Here is a 27,712-nt window from a genome sequence, read left to right as displayed (position 1 = left end):
CGGCCATCCTCAGCACCCCTCTGCATGCTTGATGTGCCCCCGAATACCTTCCTTCGACTTTCTTGCTCTGGGACGGCTCGTGCAGAGGACACAGATCTCCCGCATCCTCTCCATTAGGGACTCCTTCTTCCACAGCCTTCAGACCAGTCGCCCTTAAACAGGCAGGTTGGCAGACGGGGTGGGGAGGGGGGGACACGCCCTTCTGATTGCTTCTCTTCTCTCTCAGCAGAAAGAGGGGCGTATGAGAGGTTTGAGAAGGGGAGAGTGTAATGAGAGGTGTGGATCTTCTTCCCAAATAAATGCTCATCTGACACGTATTTAGGCCCATGCGTGCGCACTCGTGCACACACACACACACACACACACACACAGCGTTTTGCGCTATTTGAGAAAATCCTCAGAATCCCTGACATCCAGGGGTCTCTTCGAACTAAGATTAAGAACCCCTGTCCTGGAGGAAAAAAGACCAGCCGAAACAGTTCACATAGGAAAAGAGCAAAAAGCAGCTTCGTGAGAAAACAACAATAGTTGGTGCAGGTATGTATCATGCAACCCAAATCAGTAACAATGAATAGCACCTTTATGAAAGATAAAGTCTCTGGGTTAAGAAAACTCCAACTCTCTCCTTTTATGACATGCATACCATCATTTTTCTTCCCCCGCAAAAAATTACAGTGTTTGTAGCGAGCAAATATAAAATGTAATAAAGCAAGGATAGAAATTTTACTCTTAAAGTACAGTTCCAACCAAAAAAGTTAAGCGAGTCAGAAGAGGTCATTCCATGTCCCAATCCTCAATGTATCTTCTGAATTCAATTTTTTCCCCTCCAAATCAGCGTCCTTTACCAGATAAATAAGAAAAATAATTTGTAAAGCCTTTGTATTTTGCAAAATATCTTCATGATTTCTTTAAAGTGATAGCACGCAGCGAAGGTGTATCAGTTGTGCACCTTTAAATGCTAAAAACTTAAAATATACATGAGACAATATATTAAAAATTCCATAAGAAATCGATAGACTAATTTTTGGGTTGGGTGTTTTTAACATTACCACTCCCCACCCCACCCCCCGCCCCCGAGGTAAAGGAGGACTTTGGGGGAAAAGAAGGTGCGGATAGTAAAACACATAGGTGGTATTTTGTCTGAGTTTCAAGAGTTGAATAGGAACCTAAAAAATTCTTCTGTGTTTCATTCGAATTTTGCTATAGATGCTACATCACATACCAGTGGAGTTTCTACCCCACACCTGTCGTCTCCCTTGCCTGCCCAGCACTTTGGGGACATTCTTGTTGTGTTTGGGACACTCTTGGTCCTTGTCCAATAAAAGCACATTAAAAACCAATACAAGAGGGGCGCCTGGGTGGCTCAGTAGGTTGAGCGTCCGACTTCGGCTCAGGTCATGATCTCGCGGTCTGTGAGTTCGAGCCCCGCGTCAGGCTCTGGGCTGACGGCTTGGAGCATGGAGTCTGCTTCGGATTTTCTGTGTCTCCCCGTCTCTCGGCCCCTCCCATGCTCATGCTCTGTCTCTGTCTCTCAATAATAACTAAACGTTAAAAAAAATTCTTTAAATAAAATAAGACAATAAAAGAGTATTTAAATAATAAACTAAAGTGGAATCCACAGCCATAAGTCTAGTATCTTAACCACAGAAATCAGCATAATCAAATTTAATTTAAAATATATATGTTCTGATGCATAGAAAACGTGCTGGGAAAACACACAGCAAGATGCTAATAGGTATGATCTCTGAGGAATGTGCTTACGGAGGAAACATTTTCTTTTTAGCATTTTCCTCATTTGTCAAGTCTTTTTATACTTTTTATCACGTTTACGATCAGAAATAAAAACTAGGTTTCCACAAACATTTAGGGAAGACATCCTTCAATATCCTTCCTCTCCATTCAAGAGCCCTCCGTAACTTTTCTCTTGCAGCTCCAGGAATCGTGTGAAAGTCGTATGGAAATTTCCGCCAACACACCTGCACCGGAGGGGCTTAAGTTGTTTTCCAGGTTATTTTTCTCTTCGTGGCATGTCCAGTTGTACTTGGGAAATTGTTCACTTTGATGCAGAAATCACTCAAAGATGCCAATTTCATGGGACAGCTTTCTCTGTCTCTATCCCAGGCAGAATTTTTCAAAACTGTAAACGGCTCTCCGAAAGAGGACCACCGTTTTTGAGTCCTCAGGCAGCAGGCAGGTGGATGCCGAGGTCCAAGCCCAGGGACAATTCTCGTGGGTGAAGGAGTTCTGCAGGATATCATATGGCATAACCAATAGTGTAAGAAAATTCCAGAGACTGAGGAAATGGTAAGTAGGGGAAAGAACGACTGAGAATTCTCCTCCTCATACTCGGTTCCTTTGTGGCCAGTCTTTATCAGAAGAAAAGAACAGGTGCAGGGGGCGTGGCCCCTCAGAATATGCTGGCTGTCTTCAACAACTTTTCACCCAGCACCAGTGAAAGGAACTAGATGCAGGGTGAATTCAAAAGCGGGAAGAAAATAACACGATAGAATATTTCTCAAAAGATTTCAGAACAAAGATTCTCCCTCCTCGCTCCTCCCAAGCAGGAACCATCAATTATAGGTGGACATTCAGAAAGTAATAACTTCTTAATTCAAATTAATTGCCACCAAGCTGGCCACAGCAATTTAGGTATATTAGTTATTTAACCGCAAGCGATTACAGCTAAATAGTACAAGGAAATGTCTCATCCTTCACTGTGCGGTGCGTTGGCCTCAGGTCTGTCTCAATCAAGCCCCTCAACACTCATGCGATGTTTGTCCCCCCCATCGTCAGTTGCAACTGACTCAGGCAAATCGTCAGTTCAGTGGTCCCCTCCCTTCCCAGACACGAGGGCATCGTTTTGAACCTCAGAAACCTTCTTCGGTGTAATAGTACATAGTTGTAATTTTAACACAAGTTCTTTGAAGAGGAACACGACGACAGTAAAAGCTACTCTGTGTTTGATCGTAATTTGAAATTCAGTGCGAGCACATCTTTAGCTATTTCAAATAGAACCGCATCTGTCCAATATAGAGTAGTTGTGAGGTCTGTAGACAGTACTTTTAGCCGGTGTGGATTCACGGACCCCTTGTAGGGCTCCTGTGAGCCTGCAAACGTCCGTGGCCTCAGGGAAACTCTGGGCTAAATCCTTGTGAGAGTTATTAGGGCTACATTCCCCAAATACCTGATTCTCCTCTCCTGGGCAGAGGGTAGGACGGCACTTAGCCGACCCTTTGAGTTATGGAGAGCTCTACGACTTGTCTTGGCCAATCAGATGTGAGTTGGAGGGGACAGGTGCAACTTCCAGGCAGAAGCCTTTAAGAGCCAGCATGTGGGGTACCTCCCCCTTGCATCTGACACTTACTAGTACAACTCTGGACGGTAGAGGTCCCATCAACCAGTCTCTGACAGAATAACATGGAGGAGAGCCTCCAACCACTGTGGCCAAACTATGATAATTATGGAGTTTCAGTGAGAAATAGAACCGTCTTTTTTTTTTTAAAGTAATGGAGACGTCAAAACTGTTTGTTACCACAGCATAACCTGGTTGACCCTGGCTTGCAAAGCCCTTTGGGACGACTGGTTATTTGTTCTTTACGGATAGTTCCTCTCACCTAGCATCTCAACGACTTATTCCAAAGTACTATGTATGACTTACCCAGTTAGCCTAAGATGCTCCCTGTAATCTCCTATGGGCTCATAGAAGATCCCCAAATGTATTTCTAGACCCTGATACACTACCATTTCCTATGTACGGCTCAGGACCTTTTTTGTCTTTAGAAACCTTTCACCTGAGCCAGAAGGGTTTCCAGCTGCCAACTTAAGGAAATTTTTTCTAGGGGACAGAAAGGGTGCGGGGAACAAATAATTCGCCACAATAATAAAACATGCTGGGCAGAATAAGGAGGCCAGAGGGAAGAAGATAATGCCCAGACAACTTAGATGGGACTCAGGCAAGTTGGAGGGGAAGAGCTTGACCCGCAATCAGGTTTTATCCAGAAGGGTCTGAGCAGCACCGGCCCTCCAAGTTTAATCAACAGCCCCTGGGCTTCTTAGAATTTCTCTAGGCTCCTTCCTTTCACCCTTTACCCCCATTTTCCACTTGGTTAAAACTTCTAGATCTATCCTGGCAAGGCTGGCAGTCTCTCCCCATTCACTCAGCAATGACATTAGCATTTCTAAAGCCCACTTTTACTTAAGACACTTCTAATACTATTCACAACAGACTGAGGAGGCAAGGCGGGGTGGGGGGGGAGTGGGGGAGTGGGGGGGTGGGGGGGGGCATGTTTCTTCCCACAGAGAAGCCAGGGGCTGTCCACCCAGCACCGCGCAGTAGAATCTCGCAGGCAACTTTGAAAACTACCGATGCCTACGTTCCACCCGAAATCAATGAGACCAGCCTCTCTAGGAGTAGAAGTTTCTGGAAAAAACAAACAGTGAAATCCACATCTGTAATCTTGGAAAATAACTGACATGAGCTCTGTTTCTATAAATTTCCCAGATTTATAACTGGGGTTGTAGGAAGAACTCTCCCTCAGTTTCTCTCTCAAGTGTTATCCCAAATTCATCACCAACTTCCTGGACTAAATCTCTCACATGTATCTTATTTTGGTTGCCTTGTGTATTATCAAGTATTCCCACACAACAAATTATCACAAACTTAGAGGCTTAAAGCAACATGTGTTTATTATTTCACAGTTTCTATGGGTCGGGTATGTGGGTCCTGTGTCCAGGGTGCCAAAAGAATGCAGTCAAGGTGTTGGTTGAGTTGTTTTCCTTTGTGGAGCTCAGAGCCTTCCTCCAAGCCCATGTTTTAATGGCAGAATTCAGTTTCTTGCTCCTGTAGGGTTGAGGTCCCCATCTCTTGCCAGCTCTCCTCCAAGGACTGCTCTCAGCTCCTACAGACTACCACAGTGCCTTGACATTTATCCCCCTTCCAGACCTTCCCACAACATGGCAGGTGATTTCTTCAAGACCAGGAGGAGAATCTTTCTTTTAAGGCATTTGCCTGATTAAGTCAGGCCCACCCAGGATAGTCTTGCCTTCCATTAACTCAAAATCAGGTGATGAGGAGTTTTAACTACATCTGGTAATTCCCTTCACCTCTGCTATATTCTCTGGACTAGATGCAAATCATGGGTCCTACTCAAGCTCGTTGGGAAGGGATTACAGATGGGTTGGCTCACTGGGGGTCATTTTAGCACGTGTATGCCACATCATCTCTGGAAATCACTGTAGTTTTGGCGCATTTTCTTGATATTGCGTTGGCTTGAACTAGCCACTCTCATTATCATCAACATCATCAACACTATTTTCATTTTCATTTTCATCTTTGTCCAAATAATCCTCTGAATGATGGAAAAGTACTATAGAGATAGACCAACTCCTCCTTCCTGTCCCTGGTCTGGTTCCTAGCCCCTGCCCATTGCACTGGGTTTATGGTCAACAGCTGTACATTTCTGGCTCGTTTTCAGCCTGTTCCCAATTATGACCACCACTCTCCACTCTTCTGCAAGTTCCCATTTCAGATCCATGTGCAAGAATCAAAGTTGTTTCCTCCAACTAAGAAGAATTTGCTTGCCTGACGAGACCCCAACAGACTCCCACATCCAACTGATGTTGGACACTTCTCCAAAGTTAAAGAACACAGATCCTAGAATGATCTTATCTCCTACAACCGTGAAGGGGCGATGGTGAGTACTGGGCAAAGATATTAGAAATTTGCCGTGGGAAGGCCATGGAGGAAGATTAGGAAAGCTCTCAACGGTTTCAGGTACTAAGGTACTAAGCAGTAAGAAGGATATTCTTCCTGGTTTCTTTTCAAGTCCAAGTTTTCCAACAGAGTACAAAGCAAAGGTGGGAAATGTGGGATACTGGTTAATCTGATACTTTAGTAGCAACCATGAAATCGATGGCAGTCACTTCGGCGTCCAGTAAATGAGCAGGCAGCGTGAGAAAAAAGATAGAACAGCGTGATCGAGATATTAGACAGAATGCTAAAAAAAATTAACACCTGGGAGAATTTTTTTTTGTAAGTTTCGACTTTCCTCAGCTTCAACATTGATATGTTTTTCTCATTTAGGTTCACTCAGTAATGTTTATTATTAATTCAAATTCTCAATATTGAAGGGGAGATATTTCCCATATGGTTGACATGCTGCTCTGTAGGTTCGTAAATTTGGAAGAGTTTTGATTAACACTGACAGGAAACCCTTTGAAAACATATGGCTGTATATACATCATGTCATTTTTAATAAGATGACACATTCTTCTTTGCTTTTCCCTAATAAGATGAGTTCAGTTGTATTTAAGGAACATAATAATACTCTGTTGATTTTGCTTTATGGGAGAGAAAAAAAAATGAGTAAAAATAAACTATTTTGTTGTGGCAGCAGACGCTGGAAGCGTAGCAGATAGTTTGTGCGAATTTAAAAAAAGAGCGCTCTCTCCAGGCATTTTTTAGAGACCCAATTAACATGTTGTAAACTTGAAGTGTTTTTTGACACCGCGTGTTTTCTTCTTGGTGACTTTGGTCCTGCGTTCCCCCTGGATGGCTGCGACACCGTCTTTCTCACGTCCCACAGTCCTGGCTGAGCACCGCTTTCATACAGAAAACCTCTCGTCCTTGGTAGCTTACGTTTTCAGAGGAACAACTGTCTTTGTTTCTTGGACTGATTCGCTTCCATTGCTTCCGAAACCCGCTGCAAGAAATTCATTCCGAGAATTCTGACACGAGCGATGTGAAGCGTGTTTTGGAACATAAATATGGGAAGCAAATTGGCAACTTGTAGCAAGAATCTTTTTTAAAAAGGCTGTGCCTTTTAGAAAGCTCCCATCAGGAAGCAATTTAATATGTGAAGAGAAAGTTATTATCAAGGATGTTCATAATAGTATTATTTATTATAACAAAAAAAACCCCAAAATTTAAGCGCCCTCAAAATGGAAGGTGGTTAAATAAATGTTGAAGACCCATTACAAATCATTTACAGGCTACAAGATAATAATAATAATAATAAGCTGAATTACTAGAGTATCCAACTCTAGTGCCCAGCAAAACGTACACAAATAGATTGTATAAAAGGCTAAAAATTCAGCAGCAGCAATGAAACCAGGAAAGAGGTATAAACTCGGGTCACAAACTCCTAAAGGTGGCAGCCAAAGAAGAACACAAATAAATCTGGGGTGCCCAGACGGACCATGCTCCCACACAGCCCTGAAGAAAGCGAGCGTGTTAGTTAAATACTGAGATGTCTCATTCATACCTTTCAATTCGAAGAGAAGCCTGAGGGAATGAGGAGATGACGTGGAGAAAACGGATCTCAAATTGAATCCCCTGTACTTACCACAGGTCCGCCAGCGGGGGAGGGGAGGGGAGTAGGCAGGGCCTACCGCGCCCACTTTGGCAGCTGGGAAACAAGCTGGGGCATAGGGCACTTAACCAGAACTGAGAAGGGAGAGAGGAGCTAAGTTCGCCCTGACGAGAGCTGCCTGCACCTCCTCATTCTGCTGGTCGACACTGTTAGCCTGAGGAAAAAAGAAGGTACCCACAAACTCATAGAAGAACACAAAGGGCCTCCCCAAAAGCTGAGAAGGTTCTAAAGGGGAAATCACCCCCTTGGTACCACGGCAAAGACAAGGTCTGGGCAACCACGCAAATGCCCATTAGAAAAGAGAGGGGACACATTTTCAGCTACAACATGAATATGTTCCAAGGATCGACTATAAAACATAGTGAGTGTAGTTGATAACACTGTATTACATGGTCAAAATTTACTGAGAGTGGAACTTAAATGTTCTCACCAAAAGGAGGAGGAGGGAGAGGAAGAGGAAAAGGAAGAAGAAGGAGGGGGGAGGGGCAGAGGGAGAGAGGGAGAGAGGGAAAGAGGAGGAGGGAGAGCAAAGCAAAGAAAAAAACAGAGAATAAAACAAAAGATCATCAATGAGAAATCCAGTGTGGAAGAAAACAATGCATTCCAAGGGATTACAGGTTTCATGCTGTAGAAGAAAATAGATAGAAAGTAAATAGAGCCAAACAGCAAAATGAAAATAATAAGATAAATGAGAATAGAAAGTTTGGAGTGATAAGTAAAACATTGAGAATGGAAACAGCAACATTACGATAAATTCGAGCAGCAAGGGAAAGAATACTTGTAAATAAAAATTAAATTGCTGGAATGGAGAAAATCTGGAGATCATTACTGTGAACTTGGAGGAAAAACCAGAGACAGTAAAGCAATTAGAAAGAAGATGGAAGTTAATCCAACATAAGGATAATTGGTATCCCTGAAGTGATACTCCGCAAGGGCAGAAAAAGTTCTTTCAAGATGTAATAGTGAAAAACAAAAGTCTTTGAAAGAAAAACCTAGATCTACATATCGAAAGGGCATACTATGTCCTAAGAAAAGAGTTGCTGGACGAGTCCACACGGAGATGTGTCTGAATTAAAACAGAAAACTCAAGAATAAAGAATCGCTTAAGCAGTCAAGGGGTGAAAAGAAGCCACCAGCAAAAGGAACTACGAGGTTTGTCTCAGACATGTTCTAAATTATCAATGTCAGAAGATGATGAAGAATTTTTGTAAGATTCTAAGGAAAAGAAAGTCATTTTCTAAAATGTTAAACCAAGACAATCTATTGTTTGACTATAAAGGTCATGGACAGATACTCTCAAAACATGAAAAAAATCAGTGAAATACAGCGTCCATACCCCATTTTTGAAAAGAATTTCCAACAGAAGGAGCCAGCCAACCAAGAGAATAACAGTTATAGAATTTAGGCGCAGAAGAAGCTATGGTTAAAAAGACTGGAGACAAATCATGAATCCAACTACACAGGGTCTAAAATCCAGAGGGAGAACTTAATTTCATGATAGAATGTACATTTATTAACCTTGAAAAAGTCTACAAAGCAAAATAACCAACGATATTGGGAGGGGTGGGAAGAGAGATGGGAAAAAATATAAAAGAACTAATTTATATAGTAGATGAATAAAATGTTGACTAAACAACCCAATGACTCCAATCTCTTAATATTCTTCAAATACTTGTTTCAAAACTTAGCCTGATCATTTAGGAAACAATATCTCCTACGGCAGAAAAACATTCATCTGTGACTTAACATCTATGTTTATTCACTTTCTTTTTTGTGTGTTAAAAGAAGTAACTTTATCTGCAGTATGCTAATTCCAATATATCTTGGATCGGCTGATGGAAAGTAAATAAAGGACAGTAGTGGAAAGACTGGTAAAATTGAAATAAAATCTGGAGGTTAAATAGCAATAATGTTCCCATGTTGATTTTTTAGACGTGACAAACGTTCCATGGTAACATAAAAGGTTAATATTAGAGGAGTTTGGGTGAGGGGCAGGTGGGAACTTCCTGTGCTACTTTTGCTACCCAAATCTTAAATAATTCCAATATAGGGGGGCACCTGGGTGGCTCAGTCGGTTGAGCATCCGACTCCTGATTTCAGCTCAGGTCATAATCTCAGGGTTGTGGGATCCGACCCTGTGCTGAGCCTGCTTAAGATTCTCTCTCTCCCTCTCCGCCTGCCCCACCCTACACTCTGTCTCTCTTTCTCTCTCTCTAATAAAATTAAATTAAAAAAACAATTCCAATATAAAATGTTTCTTTAAAATACACCTTATATCCATATATCCTTTTATCTACATCTTTTTGAAGAATGAAGGTTAGGATAGTGTTTATCAAATTTAACAATGGCTATTTCTTAATTTTTTTTTAACGTTTTTATTTATTACTGAGACACAGAGCATAAGCAGGGGAGGGGCAGAGAGAGGATGAGACACAGAATCTGAAGCAGGCTCCAGGCTCCGAGCTGTCAGCACAGAGCCCGGAGCAGGGCTTGAACCCACCAACTGTGAGATCATGACCTGAGCCGAAGTCAGATGCTTAACCGACTGAGGCCCCCGGGTGCCCCAACAATAGCTATTTCTAAGTCATCCTCAGGGTGATTTGCTGGGTTTTTGTTTTGTTTTGTTTTGTCTTTTGTAAACTTTTTTGTATTATCTGATGTTAACAATAGATGAATATCACTTTTATTACAAATGATATTAGTATTCCAAGATTTAAAAAAAGAAACAAATAGGGTTATAGATGAATATTAACATGCAGAATGCGTGTGATATAATGTTTCATGAAAAAAAGACAAAGGGTCAAAAATAACACACCCAATTTTATTTCTAAAAGTGGATTTATGGGAAAAAATGACTAGAAGGAACTACTTTAAATTATTGCTATTGTTTGATTCTGGATTAGTAGCTTTTAGTTTCCTCTTTACATATTTTCACGTTTTATCATGGCTTAAACAATGAGTATACACTTACAATAACTGAAAAGTAAACATTACAGCTTTACTGTTACTCCATGGAGTTGGAACTCGCAGTTGGCAAGTCAACTGGAAAAGTTAATTAAAGCAGTGAATCATAAAATGTGATACATACATACCTTAAAGATTTAATTTTAACTTAAAACATATGGATGTTCATTCACTTGCCACTCTTTTGATGTTGAGCCAAGGCCCTTTCTTTGTGTCGGGGTCTGCTGATCTGAGTTCTAAGCGGTCTTTCTTCAAAACCACCCATAATGCATCATCCAGAAGTTCCCGTTTTGGTTTCCTTAAGGCAGAGGGAGACATTTATAAAGACATGTGTAAAGCAATTTTTCTTCATTTTTATCCTTCCCCTCAGTCTTCTACGTGTGTCTTACACATACTTTATTTGATAGCAATTACGGTAGCAACTTGTCATTACCAAATCTTTCATCGGTTTACATAATAGTTATGTCGGTGTTATATGCCTATATATAATATAATATTTGCATGAACCGTTAGGCATATAATATTTGCATATAATAGGCATATAATATTTGCATGAACCGTTACTGGCGTAAGTAGCATAAACAGGGGTGGGAACACACATGGCCGACTCTGGGTCATCACAACTGCTGGGAACAACAGTGTGGGGGCTTAAAAGAGAGAACCCTTAGCGGCAGGCACTCAGCGTGCTGTGGGCAGCAAGAGGGAGGTTTCACTGAGGAGACCGAGACCCTTATCCCACCCAGCAAGTTGACGAAGTTGAGGAAGGCTATGAGAGCCTCCATAGGCAAAATGGCGGACTCTAATACAAGTCTCACTGCCCTCAGGGTAGCAGGTGGAGGCTTCCATCAAGAGTTCTTCTGGATCTTCTATTGTCTCTGCTTCTTACATGGGGTAGCAGTGACACCCTATTATGACTCCTTCAACACAAGGTACAGACAGACGAATGACAAATATATCACTTGGGCCTTTTCTAGTTGGCCCCACTTTGTAAGCTAGTAGCGGTACCTTCCATTGCACAGATGAGAAAACGTAAGCGCTAAGAAGTGCCCGAGACCTTTGGCTGGGAATGGACGCATCCAGGATTCACACCTGCATCGACGTTCTGACTGCAAGTGCACTGCTGTGACCCTCAACCGTGGTGGCCTTCTTTAATGGTATAGAGTTATTGATTAAGTAAGGATGGGAAAGTGCACGAAGTAGGTACTTCAACATTTGTCATTTACATGGTCACTGTAGACTGTCTATACCCCCATAATTATCCGACAACATCTCCTTATCTGAAATGCTATGAGAGCTATGCCGTAGACCTCTGACCTATGCATTCAGAGGAACTCATCCCCATCTTCCTATTTGGGACCCACCTGTCCCCCCAGGAATCCTGTTCTCTTTAGGACCATCCACATCCCAGATGTTCTTAATTTCACAAGCACCGTCTGCCGTTCCAACTCACGAGCCTGAAGATAGTAGCAAGAGTACCCCTCTCTTTGTTAAGCACCGTAACAGCTACCCAAGGGTTTTCCTAGATTTGCAGTTCTGATCTCTTCTGCATCCCGACTATCATGTCCTTACCCTTTTACCAGCTTATATGGATTTTTCAAAGACTTTTTTTCTCATTATTATCCCTCCATAGTTTCCCCTCAGCCATGCTCCCGTGAGGAGCTGTCTAAATTTGATCTCCATTTCCTCACTTTGTCTTCTCTCATCTCCAGCGTTGACGAGCACGAATGGCTGCCATTTTTCCAAATCCAATGCTTTTCTATTCTCATCTTCCTTGACCCCTCAGGGGCAAGCAGTTGACAGCTTTGACCACTCCTTTCTTCTTGAAATGCTTCCTTCTCCAGAACTCCAAGGCATCCTATTTTCCGGGTTGTCCCCCAACCTTACTGAGCCCCCCTTCGTCTGCTTCTCAGTCTTTCCTTCTGCTCAGTCTCTAGATGCTGAAGCACTTAAGGTTCTGTTCTATGCTCCAAGTTGACTTCATCCAGTCCGCTGGCTTTATACACTGTCTCTATGCTGAGGACTCCTACATTTCTTTCTTCTGCCCACCCCCCCACTTTCCCCTGAACTCTAGATGGATCTATCCATCATCCTACTAAATATCTCCCCTCGAAGGTGTAACAGGCATTTCAAATGTAACTATCCAAAATGAACGCGTGACTACTCCCAGTCAGAATCTACTCAAGAGCCTGCGTCTTGCTGGGTAATTGACACAATTCACAAGTTGCTCAAGCAAAACATCTGGATGACATCCTTGATTTCTCTCTGTTCTTCACCCCCAATCACGTTAGCTCACCAGCCAATTCTTTTAGCTCCGCCTCTAAAATGTCACATGAATCCCTGCCTCGCCTCATAGCCAGTGCCAACCCTTGTGTTCAGGTCAATATCACTCTCTCCTGGCTTGATTTGTTTAAAGCCTAAAGGAAGGCCCAATATCATGGGCTGCCTTGACATCTGATGAAACCAGAAGGGCCTCCAATGGAATAACCACAAGTTCCCCTGCCAGCTCTGCTCCTGTGGATAAGAACTATCCAAACAGTTCTCCTTACTGAGGGGACCAGGCAGTTCCTGCTTACCCCCAGAGTAGTGGGTGTCGGTCCCCTCCATCCCACAGAATTATTCTAATTATTCCAGTCACATCCCTCCACAGGAATTAGGGGGCACCCTGCCCTCTTGGTACCCCTAAACCTGCCTCCCATAGCGCTGTGACACCTTACAAGGCAGGCGGTGTCCTCCTCTCCAAGGCTGTGAGTGCCTGTGACTAGTAAACTTCTCTCTCTGCCCAATGTTCAGTGCCGTATGTTGGCTATCCTTGTCACTCTAGGGTAGGACGCCCTTCTTCCCCAATGGTGCAAAGAAGAGGTGATTAAAACACGTGGTGGTCACAGAAATCTCAGTTTAAAGGTTTTCTTCTTTAGAGGTCTCTCGCGACTACCCCCTGTCCCGCTATGCTCTCTCATTTTCTCCATGCCCCTCGTCACTGTCGGAATTGTCTTACTTGGTTAGTTAGCTCACGTTTAGTCTCTGGCACGTTCCTCTAGAACGTGAGCTTCGCACCCAACCTCAGCAGATCCTTCAGGTCTGCTCTGAATGTATCCTGGGGGTCCACACTTCTTCCCAGCATCCCGGCGTTCATCTGAGCCCGAGCCACCCCGCCCTTCGCCTGGGATGACTGTTCTCTCTGCTTCCTTGTTCTCTCTGCTTCCACCGTTGTCCCCTGTTCTGCTCAGAGAATGCAGAGGGACCCCGTGAAAGTATGAGTTAGCTCATGCCGCTTCTCCGCCCCACGGCCCCTTCCCCACTCACTGCCTTGTGGCTCCCACCGCGCCCAGAGTCAATACCTGAGTCTTTATAACCAGGTACAAGTTCTGCTCTGTCCAGCCCCCGTGCCCTTCCTGACCTCACCCCCTGCCATCTCCCCTTGATCGCCGTGCTCCCAGAACCTGGTCTGCTGGCCGCTTATGGCTGTTTAGTCCGCCTGTGCTGTTCCCCCACCTAGAAAACTCTTCCCCCAGGTCCCCGTAGAGTGGCTTCCCACATTTCTTCTGCTCAAATGTGACTGCATCAGGGAAGCCTATGGTTCCTACACTCTTCACTCTCTAGCTTTATCCTTCTTGGCTTTACCACTTCTATTTCAGCTGATTTGTTTATTCGCCGTCTATTCTGCTAGACTGCAGGGAGAAATACCGTGTCCCCTGAGTCTAGGGCCCCAGTATGGGGCTGGAAATACATCTGTTTAGTTAATAAGTGTGTGTCTCGCTTACCATTGTACCCTTAGAGCCCCAAATAAGCATGTGGCGCACAGTGATAATAATAATAATTTGAAAATAGTAAATAGTAAAATAGTAATAGTGAAACAGTAAGATCAGCTAGCTCTTGCCACGCGAAGGCCACCGCTCTCGGCTGGGGCTAGATGCTATTATTTAGACCTCACGACAGCCCTACGGGGTCGGTACTGTCATTATCCCAATTCACAGATTAGGAAAGTAAAGTAAAGACAGGCTAAGTTGCTCCCAGTACATATATAGTAAGTGGAGCCATTAGGATTCAAAGCCAGGTGGGCTAAATTCAACCACTTAAATACACGAAAGAGGGGCGCCTGGGTGGCTCGGTCGGTTAAGCGTCCGACTTCGGCTCAGGTCCTGATCTCACAGTTCGTGGGTTCGAGCCCCGCGTCGGGCTCCATGCTGATGGCTCAGAGCCTGGAGCCTGCTTCAGATCCTGTGCCTCCCTCTCTCTCTGCCCTTCCCCCACTCGTGCTCTGTCTCCATCAAAAAATGAATAAACGTTAAAAAAGTTGTTTTAAAGAAATACGTGAAAGAAAGGCTGGCAACATACGGGTCGGTCATCTCTCCTCGTGACATCATCCTTTGAGAATGAGACAGCTGCCGTGTCTGCTCTATTTACTAACCGACAGTCGTAGATCACAATAGGAGAAACCATTCATCGACATTATACGGCATCAAACTCCGGCTCCCAACGTCAATAAATACCATGCTACGACTTGAGAGAAAAAAATTAAGTAAAGGTTATGTATCTGAGTTGCTTACTTAACCCTCAGAGGGTTAAAAGCCACTGGTTTTCAAAAAGAAACCTTCCGTATCCTAATTTATGCGTATCTATCTATCAACTGTCAGTAGGAATGCAAAAGGTCAAGTCAGACTGCACCAATAGGTGTTTCATAAGCTAAATGGTGATAAAGAATTAGATCAGCCAAAAAGCCGACCCAGAAATGGAAATGAATATGCACTTTCAACGAGCCATTCCTCACAGGATATAAATTATAACCGCCCCAAGATATAGTAGGTGTTCACTCAAGTTTCTCCGTGGGCTTTCATAGCCCGTAGACTATTACGTTTGAAGTAAAAGTTAATAAAAGTCCAGAAACAAATTTGAAGAGGTATGGGTACCAAGAGATTAATTCAGGGTTTGGGTTTTTTGGGGTTTTTTTTTTTTTTTTTTTGAGAAAGTACCCTCCACCTTGAATGATTTGGGGATCAGAGAGGAGTGTCATGGCACATCCGGTCTTCAGGAATGCCCGGACGCAGCGTTAAGAGCCCAGAACGTTGAGCACCACCGCCTTCTCCCACGGGAGGAAAAGAAAAGAAGAAAAAGAAGGTGCGGGGCGGGGGAGGGGAGCCGCACTCTGTTACTGGGTCTTGGCAGCGGGTAAAACGCAGCTGAAGTGTCCCTTACACCACCAACGAGGCTCGGCAACCTGCAGTCCATCTGGAAAATCGATTTCTCACACACAGTCGGGCACACAAAGCTAAGAGGCCCAGAGCAACTATTCTGACCTTGGAGGCCTGAAGAATATTAGCAGATTCTGTCAACAGAGACCAACTGCAGGGAGGACTTGAGACGACTGCCTGGATCGTTCCAGCCAAAAGCAACGACTCCTCCCTGAATTCTGACTGACGCCCCCCTCCCTTTCTCCCCAAAACGCAAAATATACATGTTGACCAGCGTAACTGACATCATGTGCGTTGGTTGACTTCACTGTAAACTCTAGGGCCGAACAGCCTCAGGGATTCCTGGTCCGGGGATCTAAAGGTTACTAGAATTGCAGCTCGGAGTGGTGGGGACGAAGCCAGCGGAGGTGGTCGAGGCCCCACAGGGACCTTCACTGTGAGTAAGGCTGACATTAAAATCGAACCAGGCCGGAAGAGTCACGTTATACCTTGAAGCCAGGCAGGTGACCCCAACGAACAAACAAAGCTTCAATGAGAGGCAAAACCCAGCAATTTTCACTTCATTCCTTTCCAAGACATAACAAATGTTCCAACCTGACCTGACATTTAAACCTTACAATACACCTTACGGGAACGCAAATGCAGCACAGCAAGGATTTCTTCGAAGGGGGCCACTAACAGTTTGACTTTGGAGTTTTAGAGTCAAGTTGGCTTACAGTTACCTAATTACAGAGAGAAATCCCAATCACTATTCCTCGAGCCCACGACTGGGCTAGATTCAAGTCTGAGAGAATTCACTGGAGCTCTCAGGTGCATCGTGGACAATCAGTAAGGGCCTACGAAAGGTTGCCCACGTTTAAAATAGACTAAAACAGGGGCGCCTGGGTGGCTCAGTTGGTTAAGCCTCCGACTTCGGCTCAGGTCACGATCTCAAGGTTCGTGAGTTCGAGCCCCGCGTCGGGCTCTGTGCTGACGGCTCAGAGCCTGAAGCCTGCTTCGGATTCTGTGTCTCCCTCTCTCTCTGACCCTCCCCCGTTCATGCTGTCTCTCTCTGTCTCAAAAATAAATAAACATTCGGGGCGCCTGGGTGGCTTGGTCGGTTAAGCGTCCAACTTCGGCTCAGGTCATGATCTCACGGTCCGTGAGTTCGAGCCCCGCGTCGGGCTCTGTGCTGACAGCTCAGAGCCTGGAGTCTGTTTCAGATTCTGTGTCCCCCTCCCTCTCTGCCCCTCCTCTGTTCATGCTCTGTCTCTGTCTCAAAAATAAATAAACGTTAAAAAAAAAATTTAAAAATAAATAAATAAATAAACGTTAAAAAAAAAATTAAAAAATAAATAAAATAAAATAGACTAAAACAAATCCAGGACTGGGTTTAGAGGGTGGATGACTGTCGATTTAAAATCTGGATGCCATTCTTAAATGATTACTTAACAGCTCAGGATTTAGATTCTACGCTCATGAGCGAGAGGGGCCCTGGCTCAGTTGGCCTTCCCATGGGAACTCTCCTGTTCCCAGTGGATGTGTGGTGCCAGGAGCCCTGCCCTGTCACATGGACCCTTCGACTGGAGCCCACCTCAGGAAAGCCCAGCTTAGCAGATACGGATCACGCATCAGGCCCCATCTCCCTGCCCCCGCCCCCCCCCCCCCCCACGTTTCTAGTGCAACTGTAGTGAACAGTCTCACACCTGTGGCAGTGTCTCATGTGTCCTGGAAGGCCACTCAGACACAAGAAGGCACAATCCAGAAGTATGGGGGTCCGAATGTCCCTGGGAGCAAACCTCAACATTTGGGAGATGGGGAAATCTGTGGATGAACGTCCTAGCTCTCCCCATCTCCCATTTTGGAAAATTGTGTAGAAATTCCGACTTCTTCCTGGTTCATCCGAGGGCCCCCCCCGGCAGGACTGAGGCCTCCCTACCCACAGCACCATTCAGCTCATTACCGCGACACATGCCGGCTTTTCTCCCTGTATCATTTCCCTCTCCCCCACTTCTTTCTGGGGACCCTCCCACCAACTTACCTACTGGCAATCCAGTCCTTGTGTCAGGCTCTGCTTTCAAGGGAACCCATACAGGAGAGCAGCCAAAAGAGGGCAAGTGGGAAAACACACACGCATGAACACACACGCGCACACGCACGCGCGGGCACACCCTCAGCACGCACACGCGCGCGCCCACATACGCACCCTCCCGCGCGCATACACACACACGGACACGGAGAGGTACGCGCACGCACGCACGACGCGCACACGGTCCCCTGGACCCAGCAGCATCTACGCCTAAACATCTCTGCCATTTGAGCCAACGAACCCCCTTCCCTCTTTCTGTTTTCCTTAAGGCAGTTGGCATTCGTTTTTCACCACTCGCAGCTACAGAAGTCCCCGACAAGACAAGCTCTTGGACATCTTGCACAAATAATTACGATGACACTTTCCCACCCCCTCTTGGGTTGTTCAGTTGACAACATCTCCGTATGTCTGGCACTGGGTTAGCACGATGCCTGGCACATAGTAGGCTCATAGAGCGTGCATCAAATAAATGAATCTCTATAGTGTTGTTTTACTTCCCTCGTTGGGAAGAGACAAGAGGAGGGCTTGGTTGTTTTTATATATCATATGGTGAGGGCTATGGCCATGCTGCACACAGCCACGCCCCTGGCCCCCCAGCACTTCCAGCCACCCCAGCATCCCCCAGAAATCCCAGACCTCTCCATGATCCAGCCAGTAACAGGTTAACACCTGGCCCAGCAGGGGCTCCAGGACCGCGGCTGTTCACATTGGTCAGTTCTGGCCCTACCGATTGTATAATATTAGGAATACTACCCTTGTGCAAGGCCTAATATCTTCACTCCCTGTGCTCCTTTAAAATGAATCCTCATAAAGCTCAAAAGTAACGCAGCACATGCTCCTTAACACAAAAGAAACGTTTCTCCCCCAGACCTACCACACTGCTAAAAAAAATCAGAGGAAACAGTGTTCTAGATCATTCCTGCATGAATATTAATACTAGTACAATACGCCCGCAGATGTAGTCTTGGGCTTTTCATCTGGCCGCATGATTCACTGAGGAATCAACCGATCTGCAAAACTTTCCCCTCCTTCCTTAACACAGCTCCTCCCGTGAATGCGATGTGTGAGTCTTTCCAATTCTCTTCACCCCACAGCTGGTGCTGTTCAACGGATTTTTTGGCACAAGAGGAACTCCCATCTGTGTCCCAAGTCCAAAATCATCGAGAAGTTTCAGAGTTTAGTTTTTTCATGCATTTTCCTTCCTTAGTTGTCTTTAATTTTCAAAGATGAGGTAGTTCTTCAACTTTAAGAGCCAAATCTAATCATTGGCTCTTTGGAGGCAACCCAGTATATTTCCTCCATACGGTATAGAGAGATAGAGGGGTTCCGGGTCCAGGGACCACAGCCATACCCCGGGTGGGATTCTATAACAGGTATGTCCAGAGAGGGAAGACAGCATGTGGCACATGCCCAAGTGTGCCCATGGAAGCCTCGAGAAGGGCGCCTGGAGGGCTCAGTCGGTTAAGCGTCCAACTTCAGCTCAAGTCATGATATCACAGTTCGTGAGTTCGAGCCCCTCATCGGACTCTGTGCTGACAGCTGGGAGCCTGGAGCCTGCTTCAGATTCTGTGTCCCCTTCTTTCTGTCCCACCCATCCCCCTCTCTCTCAAAAATAAACTTTAAATTAAAAAAAATAAAAATAAAAAAAGAAAGAAAGCCTCACGGGAATCCAGACAAGGTACAGGAAAATGCAGTTTAAGAACAGGTGCTCTTAGAAATTGCAACTAAGGAAAGAACTAAGGCCAGTCATCTAGGGCAGATGGACGTGCTGAGGAAGAAAACACACACACACACACACATTCTGCAAGAGAATTAGCAGAAAGTAAGGAAAGGAGAGAGGAAGGAAACAGGAAGTCAGAGTGGTGTTGAAATGAATCCCAGTTTCAGATGAGATGACCCCACATGCTCACTGGCTCTGTTTCTTCTCCACCATCATCCTTCCTCTTGAAAGAACCCCGTCTTCCCAGGACCCTCTGTTAGTTTCCTGTCGCTGCTGTAACAAACGATCCCCGTTTGGTGGTTTAAAACAACAGGATTTTTTTTCTCTCCCCGATTTGGAGACAGGAAGTCGGAAATCAGCGTTCCCTGGGCTGAAATCAAGGTGTCCCAGAGGCCACGCTCTCTGCAGAGGCTCTCGGGAAAGTTCCATCCCTGTCTCTGGCAGCTTCTGGTGCCGCCAGCATTCCTTGGCGTCCCCATCACTCCCAGCTCTGCTCCTGAGATCACTGTGCCTCCTTCTCTTCTGTTGGGTCTCTCCCTCTGCCTCCCTCATACAGACACTTGGATTTGCGTTTGGGTCTCGCTCAGCTGACCCAGAATAAGACCTCGACCTCAAGAGTCTTCATGTCATCACAACTGCAAAGTTTTTACCACCTGTAAGGTAAGACTCACAGATTCCGGGGATTCGGACGCGATCTTTATCCGGGGGCATTTTCAGCCTCCCACAGACTGAATGGCAGAAGCCCCGGGTTTCCCTGAGAACTTGGTGGTGGCTATTCTCGTACATGCCCGTGGTATCTGCCTGCAAGTGTTCGAGAATCGGCCCCTGGGTGCTCTCCCCCAGCCAGCCCCGGGGCCAGCTTAGAAGGACCAGGGAGTTAATGCCGTTGGGCAAATCCAGATGGAGGCCGGAGGACCAACTCTCCAACTTCCTCGCTCCTCGGATGGGACACCTCGCAGATTTTCTAAACTCTCCTCTTTCTCAGTGACACTGAGCACCAACTGCCCCCCAGGGTAAGGCACCTTCCACCGACTTCCTCGCTTCCTGTCTCGCTTCCCCTCCCCTGCTCATGCTTCCTAGGATGGGATCCCATATAAACTCCTGCAGTCAAGTCAGGGTCCTGGCTTCTGGAGGAAACCCACTGAAGACAGAGCTCAGGTCCTGCCTGGGGCTTGAACACCACCTCCGGGCAGCATGGGAGGGCCAGAGTCAGATTGCACTTACCTTTCTACTAACGGGCCACTGAGATGAGGTGCTGGCAGGGCAAAACCCAGCTTCACAAACCGTTAACTCAGACCCGAGGGCTAGGGCTCTGGAGTCACGTGACTTGGCCTCCCCGCGCTGCGCAGACAGATGGTGGTGTTGGGGGGTGGGGCGCGGGCATCGAACTCTCTTCCAGAAATACCCTAAAAGGGGAGCTGACATATTAAGAATTCAGGGCGCTCGCCCCCAATTCCTTTCATGTTGGAGGATTTCGCCGTTCCTTCTGAATGCAGACCATGATAGTGTTAATCTCATATAAATAGAAAACAGCCCCAAAATGTATAATAATTGCATACATCCCTCCTTTTGTCAACTTTTTGATTTAACGCAACTTGCTGCGGAGCCGGGTTTTATTGTATTATGATACGACAGTAATCTTTTCCGAGGCTTTCACTTTATTTTGTTACATTTATCTAGCGTGCCAGATTCACACTCCCACAGTAACCATATGGGGAAAAGCCACAAAAGCTGTTAAGTACATTTAATTACTGTTTTGATGAGCTCATATTTTAATTATGTTTATTGATTCTGTGTATATTGAAATAGTTTTAGCATTTCCAGAAAAAAAAAAGGGGGGGGGGAATCAATATGCAGAAATTACTGAGCATTTCGCGATTGTGTGTGTAATTAAAACTTTCATCAACTATTTCTGAAGAACATTTTCCCCTTAATCCTATAGTGCTGATTAACTAGGTTTCTTAACGGTGCTTAGGTAAGCTTTGGTTTTTCTTCCATGTAGAAGGAAAATAGGGTTCAGTGCAAAATATGTTTACAGTCAAATACTTCTGACTTAAAATGTCTCCCTTCCAAAACAGCAGAATGCACATATTGTACCTTACACGATTTGCTACAACACCGCTAACAATGATAAAACACAAATTTAAACTTTCTAACAATTCCACGTTGCCAACTCAAAGATTACTCCAACTGTCAGCCATACATATGTCGTTGCTAAGTGACAGATTTAAAAAAAAGAAGAAGAAAAAAAAAAACCCCTCAACCCTGCAGAGCCTCCCTCTATCCTTTTCACATGTCATTCAACATTTTTTGCAGGGCGTAGGGAAAAAATCAAGCTGCATGAGCCCTGCATTTGCTCGGAGAATGCAGGGAGTGCCATTTTCATTCCGTACGTTTGATTACTCTCAGGCTGGCCACGAGGAAGTGAAGCCAAAATATGGAGCCGTCTCTTTAAAAGGGGACACCAGCCGTCTGTCCAGGAGCAACGGTTTCCAGCTACGACAGCTCACCTGGGTCCACGTTGCCGAACAAGCCACTGCCCAGCCACCTTCCTGGGCATCCCCTGGAGCCTTTGGAAAGTCACAGGTTCTGGCACCGCACCCCAGGCCTCTGAATCCGTGTGTAGAGAAAGCTGCAGGAATCTGAATTTTAAATACGTTTCCAGGTTATTTTCAGGCACGCTCTCTCCTGGCTTCCCGGTGGCTGTTGGCAACCCTTGGCTTGTAGGCCCATCACTCCAGTCTCTGCCTCTGTCCTCCCTGTGTGTGTATCCCTGTGTCCAAATTTCCCTCATCTAACGAGGACACCAGTGTTTGGTTAGCACCCACCCCCCCCACACACACACACACGCACACACACGCACGCACTCTGGTATGACCTCATCCTAACTTGACTGTATCTGCAAAGACCCAGTTTCCAAATGACATCACATGCAGAGATATAGCCTGAGGACTTGAGCGCGTCTTTTGGGGGCCATTCTTCATCCTACAATGGCAAGTGATGCTTACAGGGGGTTGTTTGATGAATGTGCCCCCCCGATCCACTCTTCTCGATTCCCCAGTATTCCATGTTCTTTCTTTAGACCCAGCCGGCCCATCGAAAATCTGCGTACCCAGATCCTGTGGCTTTGGGCCCACACAGACGTGCTTTCCTGAGATGCGATTTGGTCACTTCCTACTACTGATCCTTGCTGAGCGGTGCTGGAGTAGAGGAGTGGAACGCACAGGTGTCAGTCCTGGAACTGGGTGCTCGCTGGTCCCCAAAGTGGGGGGGGTGAGGGGCTGCTTCCTCCTGGACGCCGGGTGAGAAATATTGCACAAAACACTGTCAACATTACTCTGGCCCACGTGAAGCTCTGTAGAAGCTGTAGGGAGAGGGGTGGAGACTGTGTTAAGCTAGAAAGCACACAACTTATCCCAAGGCAGTCGCGCAGGTTCAATTTTTGAGAAACATTAATTATGGAAAATTTCAATCGTGCAAAAATAGATATAATGAACCTTCATATTCCCATCACTCAGGCTCCAAAATTGTCAACATGATGGGGCACCTGGGTGGCTCAGTCGGTTAAGCGTCCGACTTCAGCCCAGGTCATGATCTCGCGGTCCGTGGGTTCGAGCCCCGCATCGGGCTCTGCGCTGTCAGCTCGGAGCCTGGAGCCTACTTCGGATTCTGTGTCTCCCTCTCTCTCTGCCCCTCCCCCCACTCACACTCTGTCTCTGTCTCTTGAAAAGAAATAAATGTTAAAAAAATTTTTTTAACTTGTCAACATTTTGTTGATCTTATTTACCTACCTTTATTTTTTTTTTAAAGTTTTGCTACCATAATTTATTTATTTATTTATTTAGAGAGAAAGAGTGCGAATGGGGGGGGGGGCAGAGAGAGAGAGGGAGAGAGATTCTCTACTGAGCTAATCCTCTCCCCCACTGACTTCAAACACTCCGTGGACAGGACCTGATGCAACTTCCATTGGGTTTGTCCCAAAGGCTGCCATTTTGCAGTCTCTGATATAGTTTCTTGGAGCCCAGATATTTGCATTCCATTTTTCTCCTGAGGATGATTTCCTGTTTAATTTCTACTTACCCTGGTTCTGATTTTTAAATTTGACTTTTAGGTGCCCAGTTCATCCGAAGTGTTTCTGCATAAGCCCTCAAATCCTTGATGGGACGATTTGGGATATAAATAAGTTGAATTACATTAATAAATAAAATAAACACCACATTTTCTCTCTAAGTGTGTTTGAGATAACCTAGTTCCCGGTAAGTTGAATCTCGGTGTTGAAAATTTAGAGATAGTAAGCAGATTCTGGAATTTGGCACTTATGCATGAATTGTGCAGTGTGTTTGATATAAAATTCTATTTGAAAGCAACCGAGGTAGGGTAAGGAGACAAGATTTCACTGGGTTTTTATGGCACTTATTGAAGAGCTTCCTTTAGTATGAAACAGAAAAAATAAAACAATGAAATAAAAGCAAAACAAATGAAAAAAAAATAGAACAAGACTTTTCTGATATTTCTAATTTTGAGGGCTGGGAAATCTCCAAGCTTACTTAGGACACATTTGCTGAAGGATTAACAACTGTCAGTGCACAGAAGGAAATTTTTTCTTATAAAAGATTTATCACCTTCCTGCTTTCAGGATTCATATGTAACGTGTATATGTATGACAATCGCTTATGATGTGCTCATAAGGGAAGAATAATTAACACAGGCATTATTTTGACAACAAGTGCTCCTTGGGTCCCTGCTGTGTGCTCGGCATCAGCTTGAGTTTCGCAGAGGATTTGCAAGAGTATTCGGCAGTTTCTGCCATCAAGGAATTGACAATCTTGATGAGCGGAGACTCAGCTTAGAGTATACTGGCTGGGGAGGCCAGTGGTTAGATAACAAGCGGGGCTTCTGGGAACATCCACCATGGCATCTCAAGCCTCCCCTCCCTCTCTCTCCATCCCCGATGAGCAAAACAGCAGGGTCCTCCGGAGAGAGAATCCCAAGCCGGGGAGTCTTCTGCTCCTCCCCACTCCTCACAGGGTTCATGACTCCCCCCTACGCGGGCATCTCATGCAGGATGAAATTCAAACGCTTCACCTTTCACTCAGTGAAAAGGACATTAAAAATCCCTTTCAGTTGCACCTCTACTTATCTTTCTAGCCTCATCGCTTATTTCCTTCTTTTTGTCCCTGAAACGTAGAGGCATGTGCGTGGGCACACCTGCACGCACAGGCGTGTGCGCGTATACACACATAGGAACCCGTGCGTGCACGCACACACGTAAATTTCCTGAGCTACCTCCTCCAGAGATTCTCATGCTCTCCCCTTTCGGAACGGAGGACCGCGGCGCTATGAAAAAGGAAACAAGCTTTGGACACAGACAGTCCTGAATTTGAATTTCCACCCTGCAGGGGCTGTGTGACCGCAAGTCATTTGGATTCTCTCAGCCTCAGTTTACCTGTCTAGAGAATGAGGATTAAAAATATTGTCCGCTCTCAAAGCTGATGAAATTAGACATTTGTAATATGCCTGCTGTGTGGCCCCTTTGATCCTCAACTCATTTATCGACCCCACCTACCGACCCACGTCTCTGGGTGGAAGTTCAGGAACATATCTTGAAGAGGATGAGGGAGGGTCCCAGGACTAAGGAGACAGAGCATGTGACCGAGCCAGAGACTCCGGGAACAAGAAGGAAGCTGAGCCATCAGACCGAGCCAGGGGGCAGAGCCAGGACCACAAGGTGTGTGACTTAAAGCCTCAGCCCCGGGTGCTGGTTTCCCACTTTCCTGGCCTCCTGGCTCCTTCTCCTCCCTCACCCTCCTCCCCAATCCCAGATGAAGCCATTAGAGACTACCCAGAGCCACCTCCCCCACTTAAACCATGCTGGCTCAGGTCTTGACTCGGGCTGTTGACAGCCACTGACTTGGCCACTTGACTTCAACTCTTTCAAAGTCTGACTTCATAATAGAATGTTGTGATCCCAGTGGCATCTGCGAGGTGCGGCTGCCTGTGCATAATCAGGCACAGACCAGTTCAGTGTGCATGTCGGGGATTCTGTTCCAAATTTTCTAAAAGTTTCCTGAATGCCATCAGCTTAAAGAGCAAAAGGCAACAACACTGAAAGGCTTGAGGTTTGAGATGGTGGGAGGAGATGACAGGGAACTCAAACAAGAAATTCAATCCTTACTGAATAACTGTTCTGTGCTCGGAGACTGGATACTCTTCCCCCCCTGCCCCCACAGAAATGCACGGTAAATGGTATAGACGGCTAACCATGCTGGGCAACTCTCTTTCTGTGGTCTGGCTTCAAGAATCCTCTTGCTGGTCATGGCTAATACACTTATGCTCCAGGGCATAGCGTCTCCTTCAGAAACGGTGTAAACCTTGCAAAACAGAAGACAGGAGGGCACTGGCACATGACTCTATTGAGTGCTCCTGCCCAGATTTGGACTTGTAGCAGGAGAGTTGGTATTTGCCTTCTTGCTCCCTTTCCGAAGTCATTCTCATTCCACAGGGGGTCCAATCAGGGCCAAATCTGTCAAAGAGCCAGCCAAATCTCTCCCCAACACACAAGTGGCCAATGTCCTTCATATAAATCTGTTCTGACCCTCAGAAAACGGACCCAGGGCCGGGGGACTGTGTTCCTCTCAATAGGGAGTGTTTTTTTCTGTAATAAACACAGCAGTTGCCATGTATTGAGCCCGTAATTTATGCCAAGCCCAGTATGAAAGCCTCACAGCATTACGTTGCATTTAAGGCTAATGAGAGGACTCGGTTCTTGCTTGGATATAATATTATCTTATTATATCATATTCAAGCAAGAACTGTGATTGTCAACATTTACAGATGAGAAAGCCAAGTTCGTGGAGGTGAAGTAAAGGACCATAGGAAGAGGGGGGAGTTCAGGATTCAGACTATACTGTCAGTTCCCTTGAAGCAGTTAGCTCAAGGACATTCATTCTCAACTCGCATGAGGCTTGGCCTCACCAGCCTGAACTTCCAAAAGGAGTCTTATGTATGTCCAATGAAATGACGTATCAGGAAGACTTCCGGGCCACTACGCCATCGAAGAAGTCGGTCTCCCAGAAAGTGCCACGAGTTTTATGTGTTCTCAGAAGCGGGGTGCTCCTGCACACCTCCCAGGCCTCCTGATCCAGCGTCATGAGGTTCCTTCTGCCACTTACGACATTGTCACTGCTCACTGCGTGTCACTTGTCCCTGCCAGTGGTCGCCCTAACACCGGCGCTGCGGCTCTTGGGAGTATGCCCTGCCCTCCCCACTGCCTTCTGCTACAAGTATGAACCAGGCTGCGTTAGTTTCCGAGCACCTGATGTAACAAAGCGTGGGGGCTTGACCAACAAAAAGTGATGGTCTCCCAGTTCTAGAGGCTGGAGGCCCGAGGTCAAGGTGCTGCCAGAGTTTATTTCTGCTGAGGTTCCTCTCCTTGGCTTATAGATGCCTCGTCTTCTTCCTGTGTCTACACAAGCTCTTCTCTCTGTGCATGTCCGTGTCCTAACCTCGTCTTCTTATAAGGACACCGGTTATAGAGGATTAGGGTTCATCCTAGTGACCCCATTTTAACTTAACTGCCTCTTCAAAGACCCCGTTTCTAAATAAGGGCACATACTGAGATATTGAGGGTTAGGACTTTAACATATGAATTTTGGAGAAGCACAGTTCAGCGCATAAGCAAGAGCCCTTCCTTTAATTTACACAATGGAGCTGCTACCATTTCACAACTTAAAACGTGTTTTTAATATCTATTTATTTTTGAGAGAGAGAGAGAGAGTGTGTGCGCAAGGGAGGGAGGGGGAGAGAGAGGGAGACAGAGGATCCGACGTGGGCTCCACGCTGCCAGCACAGAGCCCGACGCGGGGCTCGAACTCACAAACTGCAAGATCGTGACCTGAGCCCAAAATCGGACTCGTAACTGAGCCCCCCGGGCGCCCCCCATTTCGCAACTTTTAATGTGACTTTACTAATGGTTTGGAAAAAATGGAAGGAAGCACACAGCCCTAACCACTCGTGCACGGGAGCACCTCTCAAAACTTGCACATCCACATCAAATTCCCCGGCCACTTGAAAGACATCAGCTTGCTTAACCCCCAACCTGTCTGTACTCGACAGTGACCACTCTTATACCATTAAAATAAAAATCGCATCTGTACAAGGTCCAGACCCAGAGGGAGAAAGATGTTTCTCTGTGTCTTTGGTCTGAGGCCAATCCTCTCCCGCTAGCAGCCTCTTTCAGGGCGACTGAGAGTATGAATATCCATTATTTGATGGGAAAAACACACACTCCACCCAGAAAATGGTCTTTTTTTTCCCCTGCAGCTCCCAGCCGGACCGTTTTATCAGAACACAATAGTCCGATATCAGGACACTTCCCCAAGTCTAGACTCCTGGCTCTGAA

At 45.8% G+C, this 27,712-nt stretch overlaps 1 long non-coding RNA gene across 1 annotated transcript; it reads right to left on the bottom strand.

Annotated features, from left to right (window-relative positions):
* Positions 1–22,179: 22,179 nt before the first annotated feature.
* Positions 22,180–25,191, bottom strand: LOC132684564 (uncharacterized). Its single transcript, XR_009612725.2, has 3 exons — positions 24,878–25,191; positions 22,424–22,675; positions 22,180–22,296 (listed from the first exon to the last, which is right to left on the bottom strand). It is a non-coding gene; the product is annotated as an uncharacterized LOC132684564 (long non-coding RNA).
* Between the last annotated feature and the right edge of the window lie 2,521 nt (positions 25,192–27,712).

Source organism: Panthera onca, chromosome D2 (genome assembly GCF_046562875.1).
Source record: "Panthera onca isolate mPanOnc1 chromosome D2, mPanOnc1 haplotype 2, whole genome shotgun sequence".
NCBI classification, from domain to species: Eukaryota; Metazoa; Chordata; class Mammalia; order Carnivora; family Felidae; genus Panthera; species Panthera onca.
This window is presented reverse-complemented; position numbering and strand designations above follow the sequence as displayed.